This window comes from Phasianus colchicus, chromosome 1 (genome assembly GCF_987193195.1).
Source record: "Phasianus colchicus chromosome 1, bPhaCol1.hap1.1, whole genome shotgun sequence".
Classification (NCBI taxonomy): domain Eukaryota; kingdom Metazoa; phylum Chordata; class Aves; order Galliformes; family Phasianidae; genus Phasianus; species Phasianus colchicus.
Genome location: NC_143436.1, coordinates 114714485 through 114729547, shown reverse-complemented (window position 1 = coordinate 114729547; position 15063 = coordinate 114714485). Strand labels below are relative to the sequence as shown.

At 45.8% G+C, this 15063-nt stretch overlaps 1 protein-coding gene across 1 annotated transcript in view; it reads right to left on the bottom strand.

The window, feature by feature from the left end:
* The window catches only part of SRPX (sushi repeat containing protein X-linked), a 49430-nt gene that overhangs the window by 17365 nt on the left and 17002 nt on the right, over positions 1-15063 (bottom strand). The window lies entirely within an intron of this gene.

Sequence of the window (15063 nt, the reverse complement as noted above, 5' to 3'; positions counted from 1 at the left end):
CCAAAAGACATGCAAGATTAGAATGCAATAATCTATGCAATGGCATCAGTATGGACTCGTCTGAAGCTCAGATTCATAGCAGAACCAATTTATAGTGAATTCGGAAGGGGTAAATTGATTTGATAATCAAGTGAAATAAAAATCTTTCTCACTGCTCCTAGAGCAATGTTGTGCAATGCCTCGATGCACAATTCCAGTCACAGCTCCTCTGCTATGGAAAGCTCAAGTTCCGTGATCTATGGAGGAGCAGAGGAACAAATGAAGGGACACTCCAAAGAATTCACTATAAAGTGATTCCAATAGTGTAAATGGCTGTTAAAAGCCATAAGGCCCATCAGCAGAAGTAAAAAGTGTGTAAGTCGAGAACAAACCTCTTAAAATCTCTGTGATTTTTATACCAAAACCAGAGCACACAAGTCACACTCATACCAAGAACACAGTTTGATATCAAGCAGCCTTCTGCCAAAAGACTCCACATCCAGACTGCTCAGAAACCACTGAAACTTTACTTCCTACCCTACCAACCTCTGGAAAACATACTTTGTTACTTCAGTATTATTTGTACAACCAATGCATCATTCCCGCATCACAACTTTTCTCAGCTTGCTTCTCTCTATACATGTTTCCATCTGTGCTATTGGCTCTAAATTCTCAGCTTAAGCCACCAGCAGAAAGGCAGCACCCTTCCTCCACCCCACCAGCAAAGGCAAAGGCAATCCCTCTTCTCCTCCTCATACGATAGCACAAAGTAACTGGTAGGCTAAGCCAATGAGCTGAAATCCATGGTAAATGCAGGTGCCCTGATCTACTTGCCTGTCATTATATTCAAAATCCCAGAGAGAAACTCAGCCTAATATCTGCAGCTTTTCCATGGGAGAAACTTGCATGCATTGGGTCCTGCTGCAAAAAGACACTTCCCTGCACAGTATCAACTGCAGCACTGCTTTTGACAGCTTGGGCCACCTGAAGAAGAGACTCTGCGTTGCCCGTGACTCATCTTGCCTTACTACTTGAACATCAGGCACGAGCACCCAGCACTCAGGACCTCCTGGGAGCTGCAGGGAAGAGAAGGACAAGTGCATCCCATTTCACACCTAAGCCTTACACCAATACTGCAGCTATGTGAACCTTTCAGAATCCTACATGGGAAAGAACAAAGTCATACATTCAGTAAACTCAGCAAAAAATACATTTTTTCTGGTTCAAAGCTTATTGCTATCACTGGGCACTCTTCTACCAATTTTAAAGGCTTTGAGTTTAGTTCTTATGAAGCTAATTTCTAGTTCTCCCATGAAATCTGGAGTTTTATATAGCACAAACTTCTTACCACTTGAGAACTGTCTCTCTGGATTCCTTATTTTTGTTGCTGCTGTTGAATTTTTGATGTCATCTTAAAAACTTCTCAACGTAAACTTCATTGCATTTGAAATCGGAGCATACGATATAAAAAACCACGCTGGAATCCCTGAGGGCTTCATGAAAACCTTGATATGTAAAATGAAAACCCCTCTAAGCATCAATTATTCTGTCAGAAATTGGGATACTCTTAATTAATTACTTAGCTTGAGAGTTAAAAATGAAAACAGTGAGGTAACATTCTTTAAACTTGTCCAAATTTTGCTGTGCAGTGACTTAAGCATTTAAAAATCAGTGCAAGTTAGGTTTATGTCAGTTGTTACTTAGATACCTTCCCACAGACAAAAAAAGTAATTAAACATTTTTGAAAGTCCTCCAGTAAAAATTGGTCTTATAAAGATGTGCACAGCTCTAAAAATAGGCACTGTCCTTCAAGATTTGCCACAATGCACTGTGGATGAAAACAAATAAAATGAACTCACCCAGAAAGATGTTATTTGACAACTTCCACTTCCTAATCATTTTATAGATAGAAAGTAGTTGGGCTTTTCTACTAACGGGCAACGTTTCATTACTATTAATAATCATAACAGACTTGGCTCATGGGAGGTGCTGAAGAGTTTTCCCTGCTTTCCATTTGGTGGGTCTCACTCCCATTTTTCCTGTGATGTCTTCTCACATCGCCCAGCAGAGTGGAGCTGTGCCATGAAGAACCAGCCCCAAACACAGGGCTCTAGGCAGATGCATGTACACCACCATACATTTACACAATGGTAGTGCTGGATGTTTTCCAACCTTCTCATGGCTTTCTCCATATTCATGCTGCCTGTCCCCCACCCAAATTGCTTTGACAGAGGCATCCTTACCTGGCTAGGTGTGCAAACACAGCAGCCCACTAGCAAAGCTGGCTCACATCAGCAGGCAGCCCCTGCCTTGGCAGCCATCAGCCCTGACCTGGAGCCTAATTCCTCATTACTACTACCCCAAGAGCAACACTTATTGCTATTTTAGCTTTTATTTAGCCAAACATTTGAACTTACATACATTCAAAATCAACCACCAAATCAGGAAAGGACAAAGTATTGTTCTGCGTTCCAAGTGCCAAAACGATCACAGTATAAAAACTGGGTCTTCCCAAGGATGACAAGCAACAAGCTACTTGCTACCCTGCATCATGGGACATGTAATAGCAAAATCCTATAGAAATTGGATGTGGATTTTGTTTTGGCAGACTACAAGAAAAACCTCACAAAATACCATTTTAACACGTATCTGCTATGAAATCAATCTTTGGAAGTTGATGATCCTTTTATAAAAAGGAAAAGAGATTTCCTCATTCACAGAATAATCACTAGATGTTTGCAACCAGAGGTCACATGAGGAAGCATTCTCTTTTCTTACATTTTACTAGGGCTGAGTTTTTTAATGCAACTGCAGGCAAGCTAGCAGAAAACTCCCAGTACTGTCCGTCACTGACCACCCAATAGTCTGTGCTGAATTAAAAAAATCCATGGATGTGTCTGCAAAACAGGGCAGGAGGAGTGGTAACAGTGTTCAAGCATGCTGATGGACACAAAACTCCTTGCATAAGTTGAACTCATTAAAAGAAATTTGATCCTTCTCCAAACATTTACATTTAGTATTCAACCTGGCAAACTAATGAGATGCTCACCACGCAATAGTTGCTCATTTGTACTGAGCTTCAATCTGAAAGTTTCAAGAGCAATTCTGTCTGTGTTTTGTGCCTGCTGCATTTCTTCCAAGAGTGCTGACGTCTGCCTTAGGGACTTCACCAATTTCTGTCCAACAAAACAGTTAAATATCTCCTTAAGTGGTCTCCCCAGCCTTAAGGAGGCCACTTATTTGACCCTAAATCTACTCAAAACTGTATGCAGACATTGATGTTTGATGTCAAGCGTCAGATAAGGTACTCTGCTCTTACAATACCACAGCCTACACTCAGTGAAGGCAGCTTTCTCATGATGACTATTTCCACACACAAAGCCCAATACTTCCTCTTCTGGCTTTGGTCCTCTGAAAAAGAAAGGGAGAGAAGCGGAGCATATAGCTGCACATGAATTAGCACAGATTCCAATGTTCAGGTCCACATTTGCAAACAATACAAGGTGTATTAATTAAACAGACGAGCCAAACATGCACTGAGCAAAATACTATATTCCTTGGATGTGATCACCCTCCTCTTTCCCTGTTAATAAATCTGCAAAAGCTTTGAGATAAGAGTACACAGTCTGACAGTCAAGAGTGACAATCAATTTGCAGGGTTTGTTTGGCCGAAGAAGGAAGACATGCTATCAGACAGCAGAGGGAGTTTTAAGAGAACTTCTGCTGTTCCTCCCTCAGTTTTGCTCAAGAATTAATTTACTTTAGTATATTACTCCTTTGTGCAACCTCTTAGCATACAGAAAGAACTGTTCCAGAAAACAAGATCCCAAATTCCACTAGATTTGTGAGGCACACCATTTCAGCCTATGGCAGGCATACCCTTGTAATGGTCAGGTAACTTTCACAAAAACCCCTTTTGGTTACCGTACAGTAATAACCTATAGTAGGAAAACAAACTTCTCATTCTGTCCTACCACAACACTTGCCAGAACTGGAAAAGCTATCAAGAATTGCTTAGCCATCTTGTTTCTACAACAAACAAACAAAAACCTGGCACCTTCTCTAACCTAAAGACAGGCATTTTCTCTTTGGATCATTTAATTGAAGGCCAGGCCGGATGGGACTTTGAGCAACCTGGTCTAAAGGGAGGTGTCCCTGTGTATAGCAGGGGGGTCAGAACTAGATGATCTTAAAAGGTCTCTTCCAACCCAAACCATTCTATGATTCCAGTTCCAACAAGCACTCCCACAGAATGGCTTAGGTTAGAAAGGACCTTAAAGATCACCTAGCTCTAAACTCCCTGCCATGGGTTGGGACACATTGTGCTAGACCAAGTTGCCCAAAGCCTCATAAGCAATGCAAAGACTTAGAATAATAAAAACGCACAAGAGAAATCAGCACAATTTAGGTTTCTTCTAGAAAGTTAAACAGAAAAACAAAGTACCAACAAACAATAACAAGAACATTAAGGCTTACAGCTCCATATAACTACTAGTTGAGCAGCACAAGAATAAGCCAAGGTCACTGGGATTATCTGCATGGGCAAAAGGAATGAGGCCTTGTGCTCCCACTGTCTGATGTCACTGATTACATGAGTGGCTCCATGTGTGCAGACTTAGGGATGCACGCAAGAATGTTCACCCATGAGGCAGATGCTGCATACACAGGTGTGTACACGAACAGCATTTAATGTCCTATTGTGTTATAAATCCTGTATAATTGACAAAAGGAAGGAATGTGAGCTGTAAAAGGCAGATTAGCCAGACAAAGTTGTTTTTCCCATGACTAATAAGGAAATTTCTAAACTTTTGACTTCAATTAATTGAAAATACATTACAGACTGCAACGGTCTTCTTCTTCTTCTGAAACAAACACAAGCTTTTTTTACTGCTTACTGCCCTGAGACATACAAGCTCAGTCGCTGAAGCACAAGACGCTACAATACACTGTAAGAAGGGCTTTATTCAGAACAGAGGTATATATTCCTCCTTGTTTAGAACTAGGCAAGTTGAAACTTACAGTCCTGCCCATTAGTAACAGCTCAGATGTTTTTCAAGAAATACTATTTTACCACTTTCCAACATGGAGTTTCTAAAAGCTTTTTCTCCCCCTTCCCTGTATCGCAATCTTTTGTTTAGGGTTTACAAAGATTACCTAAAATTCACATGTGATAAAAACCAGCAGCTAAAGTCAACGTGCCAGTTGTAGCTTTATGTTATACTCAACCTTGAAGTCTTAAACATAGCACCACTTCACTTAAATACGTAGTTCAGAAAAGATCAGTGCCTTTCAAATTTTGAAACGCTGCTGGGAAATGGAAAACAAATGAACAAAAAAAACAACCCTAAAAACACAGTGCTAAGGCCAATTTCCAGCCTCAGTTGTAATGCAGTTATGTTGCACACAGAGAAACAGAGCTAGATAAATGAGCCTAGGTAGCCTCTTGTCTGGTGTGCAGGCATGAGCAACACTTGTTACTGGGAGGAAAGAAAAGGCTCATTCCACATGTTCTCTATTCTTCAAAACAGAGGACAGTGATTGGGAATTCATTCATAACCTTCACATAAGAGAGCTTCACTTTGTGTGCAATAACACTTGCACTCATTTTATGACGGTAGTAAAGATGGAAAGCTGGATTCTTAATCTCATCCTTTACTGGCTAAATGTAACATCCCAGTTCTGCAAGGCTCATATGTAAATGTTATCAGCGTCAGAGGCATTTCAGTATTTGTTTAAAAGCCAACTGCACAATCAAGTGTACTGTAGCATCTGGTCTGTAAGGCATAAAAAATCCCCCACAATAAATGTAAACTTCATTTTGATACAGGCATCAAAGCACAACACGTAGCAGCAAAAGTGCCAGCTGATTCAATAGATACTGACTAGCACTGAACCTTCCTACAGGTGGGTTGATACAGAAATGCAATTTTATTAAGACTGCTCCTTTTAAGCAGTCTTCAAGATCCTCTTTCCTCAGAGGATGTTCCCACTGGCCACACCACTTTTCATTCTCCTGCCTGACTCAGTCAGTAGTCTTAGATATCTTTGCAATGCAGACAAAAGCATAGAAACCAAGCAATCCTGCATTCAGCAAGAGCTGTGATTAAATGGGAAGTTGGATCCTCAGAGAACCTCAGTATATTCCTGAAACCAAATGCAGCTCAATTATCCAGACCAAGTTAACAGGTTTTCCAGTAATTCATGTTTTAGCCTGGATGTTCCAGAGATGTCTAGCAACTTCCCTGCCTGTACTTACAAAAATACACACACACACACAAAAATACAGACCTGAGCCCCCATGCATGCCCACAAGCCACTTGCAGGAGTAACCTCTTTAAGGCACAGAAAGCAAACCCATATCAAGAAGTTGCCCTCGGGGCTATATATTTCCCTATTGATTAAGATGCAAACACCATATTTTAAAGCACAGGTTTCAACTTGCTTCAACAGACATGCCTCCTATAGGATTCCATCAAAGTGCAGCTCTTTCAAAGAATTATAGCCCAATTGAAATGCAGAACAGAAAGCCTCCTAATTAGCAAGTTCAAAAGAGGTCAGTGATGTCTGAAGTTTGTGAGCCAGCAGTAGCTTGTGCCTTGTGGAATAAAACCACCCAATTACTCAGAAATCATGAATCTGATTAGGAAAATGCAGGCACAGGTTCTCTTCCCAAAAGACAATCTCTTTCCTCTTTCCTTGCCATCTGTGACCTAATGTGACTATGAAGAAACTGCAGCTCACAGCAAGCACTACAGGTGTTTCAGAATATGTTTCAGAATTCACACAAATGTCACATGTTGAGAGAACTACTGCTGTACACAGTCAGCTAACAACATAGAGCTTGTTTCACAAGCTGGCAAATGCTGTGCAACTCAGAAAACAATACTACTAGCACAATTTCCCATTTATTTCAATGAAATCACAATCAGAATGAGACAGGCTTTGTCCATACCCTTTACTCTCACAAAAGTCACTGGTGAGATGGAAAGAGCATAGATGCAGAAGTTAGTGCTTAACCAAGAAATGCTCTTGAAAACAACATTAAACTTCACTCCCATTTACGTACATATGTCAATATCTTAGATACAGCAAATCCAAAGCAGAACACTTTCCACCACTGGTTTGTGTTATTCCTCTCCTCCCTGCAGGCTGGCAATAGAAGTGGAAGTTGTTCAGGTGGCTCCAAGCCAACCCAGGCAGAAGGCCTTTAACACAGCAGTCAAGGAAAAGCTGGCAGACTTCACAAGAGGCTACAGATTCCCTTGCCAACACATGTGTGCAGCCCAGGGAATTTAATGCAGCCAGAGGCTGCTCCCTGCTATCTAGCTTCACTGCAAATGTATAACCACAGGTTTAGTGTCAGGACGAGGATGGCATACCGCTTATAATATACATCACATTGTGCTTAATATAGACTTGTAAAATATGAGAACTAGATAAAATAGCTTCTGCTATTGAAATGAAGTGTTGATTTCTGTTAAAAAAAATCTGAACAGGCTAATAAAGACATACTTGGGAGCCGACATTGGTATGTCTGCAACAGAAGTATCACTCATCTTATGTTGTGCTTCATTTCCTTCCACATGGACCACATTCCTTTGATTGCTGAGCAGCACAGTCCACAAGGTACCACAGTGATTCATCAAACACATGGGCAGTGGGGGTCAAGCCGGGAGCTTGTCTCAAAGAGTAAACTCAGAATGTTATGTACATGAACATCATGGAATACTGATTTTCAGATTGGATGGTCAGGTTTTTGTTTAGTCTGTTTAATCTGGCAATGAGTCTAAAAACACTGGAATAACTAGGTGCAGAGAATGAGGAAGAAGTCAGTTTCAGTGTTGGGTTTTTTTTTTTAATAAGCTGTCAAGAGAAGACCCAAGAGCATATGCCCTTTCCTTTTAAAAGGTTACATCTGATGGCAATCTTGCTAGAAAGTTGGAATACAGCAAAACAAAATAAAAACCCAAAAGAGACAGATGAACAAAACAAGTCCTTGAATATTTAGAATGGCAACATATTATGCCAGCAGGAAGCCAAAAGGGAGAGAATGGAGAAAAATGTTCTTTTTATTCAGTCTATGAGGAACTCCAAGTTTCATTTTTGCTTAAGGAACTCATCAATAAATAATACTAGAAAAATAAAGATAGTATCTCTCTTTCTCATCAGGAACGGTCACGATATCACAAACTGCTAGCAAAGAGAGGAAAAAATGCATCACGAACACTGAAACATAGATTAGTTCAAATGAACAGAATGTACATTCCTTAACCTATATATTTAAGAGTCAACACCCTCCATTACAGCTACGTAATATAGAGCTAACATATATTATTATGCAGCATGAAGCTATTTGTGATTCTGAGCACACAGAGAGTCTAAGCCTAAGTTTAAGAGTGTAAGTATAACAGGAAGGCAAAGAATTCATTATTTACAGCAGTTACAAAGTTGTGCATGGAAAATATAGATAGCTCTCAATACAGAAAAATTCACACTGTCTGACAAAATAAGAGAGGAGGCTCTCTGTCCATATGCTGCTTGTGGACATGGACATGGACAAGTACTGCTTGTTTCTTTGTTGCTCTCATATTCACAGAATCACAGAATCACAGAATCACAGAATCGTAGGGGTTGGAAGGGACCTCCAGAGATCATCGAGTCCAACCCCCCTGCCAAAGCAGGATCCCTACACCAGGTCGCACAGGTAGGCGTCCAGGCGGGTCTTGAATATCTCCAGAGAAGGAGACTCCACAACCTCCCTGGGCAGCCTGTTCCAGTGCTCCGTCACCCTCACCATAAAGAAGTTCTTGCGCACATTGGTGCGGAACTTCCTATGCTCCAGCTTCTGGCCATTTCCCCTTGTCCTGTCTCTGCACACTGCTGAAAACAGTCTGGCCTCGCCACTTTGCCCCCCACACCTTAGATATTTATAGACCTGGATCAGGTCCCCTCTCAGTCTTCTCTTCTCAAGGCTAAACAGACCCAGCTCACTTAGCCTTTCCTCATAGGGGAGATGCTCCAGGCCCTTCACCATCTTTGTGGCTCTCCGCTGGACTCTTTCCAAGAGATCCCTGTCTTTTTTGTACTGGGGAGCCCAGAACTGGACACAGTACTCCAGATGAGGCCTTACCAGGGCAGAGTAGAGGGGGAGGATAACCTCCCTCGACCTGCTGGCCACGCTCCTTTTAATGCACCCCAGAATACCATTGGCCTTTTTGGCCACAAGGGCACACTGCTGGCTCATGGCCAACCTGTCGTCCACCAGGACACCCAGGTCCCTCTCCACAGAGCTCCTCTCCAGCAGGTCATCCCCCAACCTGTACCGGTGCATGGAATTATTCCTCCCTAGGTGCAAGACTCTACACTTGCTTTTGTTAAACTTCATCTGGTTCCTTACTGCCCAGCTCTCCAGCCTGTCCAGGTCTCGCTGAATGGCAGCACAGCCTTCGGGCGTGTCAGCCAATCCTCCCAACTTCGTATCATCAGCAAACTTGCTGAGGGTGGCCACTACCCCCTCATCAAGGTCATTGATGAAGATGTTGAACAGGACCGGTCCCAGCACCGACCCCTGGGGAACACCGCTGGTTACAGGTCTCCAACCAGACTCTGCACCGCCAATGACAACCCTCTGTGCTCTGCCAGTCAGCCAGTTCTCAACCCACCTCACTGTCCACTCATCTATCCCGCACTTCCTCAGCTTCGTTATAAGGATGTCGTGGGAGACAGTGTCAAATGCCTTGCTGAAATCAAGGTAGACTACATCCACTGCTCTCCCCCCATCCACCCAGCCAGTGACAACATCATAGAAGGCTATCAGGTTGGTCAAGCACGACCTCCCCCTGGTGAACCCGTGCTGACTACTCCTGATAACCTCCTTTTCTTCCAGTTGTCTGGAGATGACATCCAGCACAATCTGTTCCATCACCTTTCCAGGGACAGAGGTGAGGCTGACTGGCCTGTAATTACCTGGATCTTCCTTCTTGCCCTTTTTGAAGACTGGAGTGACATTGGCTATCCTCCAGTCTTCAGGCACCTCCCCCATTCTCCAAGACCTCTCAAAGATGATAGAGAGCGGTTCAGCAATCACCTCTGCCAGCTCCCTCAGCACCCGTGGATGCACCCCATCGGGTCCCATGGATTTATGAACATTGGTGTTGCCTAGGCGCTCTCGGACCGCCTCTTCCCTGACTAAAGGGAAGTCTTCCATTCCCCAGACCTTCTCACTAACCACCAGGGCCTGGGATTCCCGAGGGGGAGCTTTTTCACTGAAGACAGAAGCAAAGAAGGCGTTCAGTATCTCCGCCTTCTCAGCATCCCCCGTTACCAGAACACCCCCCTCACTTAGTAGGGGACCTACATTCTCCCTAGTCTTCCTTTTACTGTTAACATACTTAAAAAAAAACCTTTTTTATTATCCTTTACCACCTTTGCTAGATTCAATTCCAGGTGGGCTTTAGCCTTCCTCGTCGCATCCCTGCAGGCCCTGACAACATTTCTATATTCTTCCCGAGTGGTCAGACCCTTTTTCCACATTTCATGGACCTTCTTTTTCCCTTTGAGTTTGTGCATGAGCTCCTTGCTCATCCACACAGGTCTCCTGCCACCCTTTCCTGATTTCTTGCTCACAGGGACGCACCGATCCTGGGCTTGGAAGAAGAGCTGTTTAAATGCCAACCAGCTCTCACAGGCCCCCTTACCTTCTAACACCCTAGCCCACGGGATAGCTCCAAGTAGGTCCCGGAAGAGATCAAAGTTGGCTCTCCTAAAGTCCAGGGTAGCAATCCTACTTTTTGCTTTGCACCTTCCACTCAAGATCTTGAACTCCACCATCTCGTGGTCACTACAACCCAAGCTACCCCCAACTTTTACTTCCTTAACAAACCCGTCCTTATTTGTGAGAATAAGGTCCAGTAACACCCCTCCCCTCGTTGGTTCCTCCACCATCTGCATCAGAAAGTTGTCTTCGACACATTGCAGGAACCGTCTGGACCGCGCGTGCCTGGCCACGTTGCTTTTCCAGCAAATATCTGGATAATTGAAGTCCCCCATAAGCACTAGTGCCTGGGATTGTGACGCTACTTTCAGTTGCTTGTGGAAGGCCTCGTCAACCTCCTCTTCCTGATCAGGGGGCCTGTAGTACACACCCACAACGGTGTCACCCATACCAGCCTGCCCCTTGATTCTCACCCACAAGCTCTCCACTGCTACATCACCCTCCCCCAGGTGGAGTTCAATACATTCTAGCTGCTCTCTCACATAAAGAGCAACTCCACCACCCCGCCTCACCAGCCGATCTTTCCTAAAAAGCACATAGCCCTCCATGACAACATTCCAGTCATGCGAGCTGTCCCACCACGTCTCCGTGATCGCAATGAGATCATGGCCTTGCGACCGCACACAGATCTCCAACTCTTCCTGTTTATTTCCCATGCTGCGCGCATTAGTGTATAGACACTTTAGGGAAGCAGCACCCCCCTGCCTCTCTCCATCACTTTGAACTCCACCCTTTTCACCCATCGAACTCCATTTTGAGCCACGAACTACCCGCTCAATCCCAGTGGCCCTCATTCTGTCCCCTTCCCCCTTCATACCTAGTTTAAACACCTTTCAATGAGCCCTGCCAGTTCCTGGGCTAGGATCCTCTTACCCCTTGGAGACAGGCTACTTCCATCTGCAGCCATCATGCCAGGCGCAGAGTAAATTGCCCCGTGGTCAAAAAAACCGAAGTTCCTGTGCTTGCACCAACTTCTTAGCCATTTATTTATGAGGCGGGTTTTTTGGATGCTCTCTGTATCCTTCCCTGCCACTGAAGGTAGGGAAGAAAAAACCACCTGCACACCCGTTCCTTCAACTACCCGCCCCAGTCCTCTGAAGTCTTCCTTGATAGACCTCAGGCTTCTCTCAGCGACTTCATCGCTGCCAGCCTGAACTATCAATAACGGGTAATAATCAGAAGGGCCAATCAGACCAGGAAGTTTCCTAGCAATGTCCCTGACCCTTGCCCCAGGGAGGCAGCACACCTCCCTACGGGTAGGGTCAGGCCGACATATAGGGCCTTCCGTTCCTCTCAGCAGGGAGTCACCTATGACAACCACCCTTCTGTCCTTCCGGGCGGAGGCAGTCTTGAGGCGTGGGGTCGACCGCTTCGCCCGAGGCAACCTTACAGGTGGACCTCCCTCCACCCCCTCACTCACCTCTCCCTCGAGATTCAGGGCCTCAAACCTATTTTGCAGAGGCACCTGGGGAGCCGAGGATGGTCGGGATGGAGGACGCCCACTTCGCCGAGCTGGTATCCTTTTCCACTCCTCCTCCTCCCTTAGATTGCCTTGCTCTGCTCTCAAATTGCCTTGCACTGCAGCAGGAACACAGTCTACCTGCCGGTTCCCCTCTACTACCTGTTTGCAAGGCGGCAGGGAGTGACACGCTCCACGCAGAGCCTCAGCTGTGTGCCAAGATCTCTGGGCTGATAGGGACTGGCACCACCAATCAATCTCCCTCTCACATTCCTTTATGGTCCTTAGCCTCTCCACCTCCTCCTTCAGGTTGACCACAAGGCAAAGTAAGTCCTTTAGCTGGTCACATCTTACACAAGTGCTGCCTCCATCGCCTGGCACTGCAAGGGCCAGGCTCTGGCACTCATCACAGCCAGTGACCTGCACACTAGCATGTTGTTTTGGGACCTCAGTCTGCACCTCTGCATTCTTCTTGGCAGTCTTTCTTTTACATGTGCAGGGGGCCTCTGTCTGGGTCCCCACATTATTTTTAGAGACAGTAGCCTTCCGCCGGGGTGGAGCCATGGAGAACCTGAAGACTAATTAGCACAACTAGAATAGCCTTAACAGGGCGTGACCGATAAGCCCTACCCTGCTGCTGATAGTGCTGGCCCTGCCCTCGCCCCCTTACCAGGTCGTTAATGGGTGACCCCGCACCTGCCACTTACCTCACAGTGATAACGCCTCTCCTCTCCGCCCTGGTGGGCAGCGACGCGTCGCTGCCCTCCCGGAGGTTTTTTCAAGGCGTTGCCCTGGCAACGCCCCCGCTGCGTCAGCCGCTCTCGCGAGATCTGCCGGGCGTCTCTGTTGTCTCGGGGACCCCCGGAAGAGGGAACCGATCGAGATCCACGTGTTCTTCGCGATCAGCCGCTGCGGCTCTGGCTGAAACAGCTCCGAAGCGGCGATCCTCGGCGATCAAGGGCTTCTTCAGGGTTTGCGCCCGTTTGCCTACAGCTCAACACAGATTCTGCCCCATCCTGGCAAGCATCAGCTCACCTCCATCATTTACAGCTTTGCTGCTGCTCAAACAGACTGCAGTAACATAACCTAAGCACAAAGATCCTGGCAATCAAGGAACCTCCGGCTGTTTTATATCCCTGCAGCATGCCTTCACCTATCCTGTTTTCTACACTGGCTTGTCATAGCAATTCTACTCTTCACATATTTGTGGTCCTGTTTTCCACAGAGGCTTCATAGCTTGACCAAGAACTTCTCATCTCCATCCTACTAGCAGATCCTCCTCTTCTGCCAGGACTTCAGAGACTGGCACCGCCTACAGACAGGCATGACCAGTGGCGCTCTCTTTTCTAAGGCCTTTTCCTGATGGATCTTATTTACAAACTCAAAAAATCACAGCGATATATAAATTTAGAAATTTGGAGTCATGAGAACAGGCAGGGGCCTTATTAGGTTTCGTCTTACTGAAACAAAGCAATGTAGGTGTGTTGCCAGTATCACTCATATGTGCACATCTGATCTCATTTAAATCTTCCAAGAGCTGGGCTGGCTGGAGCCCCCCAGGACACTCAAAGGACTGTGTGCTCAGGTCAACAGCCACCCTCAAGCAACAGCTGCTTGACATGAGTCAAGCAGTGTACTTACAGCCCGGAAGGTCAACTGTAGCGTGGGCTGCATCAAAAGAGGGGCAGCCAGCAGGGTTTGGGAGGGGACTGCTTCTCTCTGCTCTGCTCTCACCTGGAATATTGCATCTGAGGTCCCCAGCATAAGAAAGACTTAAAACCATTGGGGCAGGTCCAGACGGGGCCACAAAGATGATCAGAGGGCTGGAGCACATCTCCTACAAAAAAAGGCTGAACAACTCTGGTTCCCTCAGCCTGGAAAGACGACGACTCTGGGGAGAACACACTGCTGCCTTCCAGTACTTCAGGGAAGCTTAAGAACAGGAGGGAGACTGACTTCTTACACGGTCTGATACTTATAAGACAAGGGGGAATGGCTTTGAATTAAAAGAGGAGAGATTTAGGTGAGATATTAGGAAGAAATTCTTTCCCCAGCAGGCAGTGAGGCGCTGGCACAGCTGCCCAGAGAAGCTGTGGTGCCCCATCCCTGGAGGCGCTCAAAGCCAGGTTGGATGGGGCCCTGGGCAGCCTGAGCTGGTGGGGGGCAGCCCTGCCCACGGCAGGGGATTGTAACTAGATAGGCTTTAAGGTCCCTTCCAACCAAGCTATTCTATGATTTTATAACTAGTCTGTCTCTAAGCTATCTGAAAGGGTGAAGAACTATGTCAGACTTTGGATGAAAACCTGATGGCAGGGAACTTCCCAACATGACCATCATATTCTCCATCATATTTGAAAAGTCGTGGCTGTCAGGTGAGGTCCCAGATGACTGCAGGAAGGGTCACGTCACTCCCATTTACAAGAAAGGGAGCAAGGAGGACCCGGGGAGCTACAGGCCGGTGAGTCTCACCTCTGTGCCTGGGAAGACCATGGAACAGATTCTCCTGGATGACATGCTTGATCACATGAGGAATGAGCGTGTGATCTGAGACAGCCATCGGTGGACAAAGGAAAGGCAACCGATGTCATTTACCTGGACTTGAGCAAGGCCTTTGACATGGTCCCCCACCACATCCTTATCTCCAAATTGGAGGGATGTGGATTTGATGGGTGGACCACTCGATGGATAAGAAACTGGTTGAAAGGCCGCAGACAGAGGGTGGTCATCAATGGCTGCATGTCCAGGTGGAGGCTGGTAACGAGCGGCGTCCCCCAGGGATCTGTCTTGGGACTGGTGCTCTTTAACATCTTTATCAATGACATCGATGATGGAATTGAGTGCACCCTCAGCA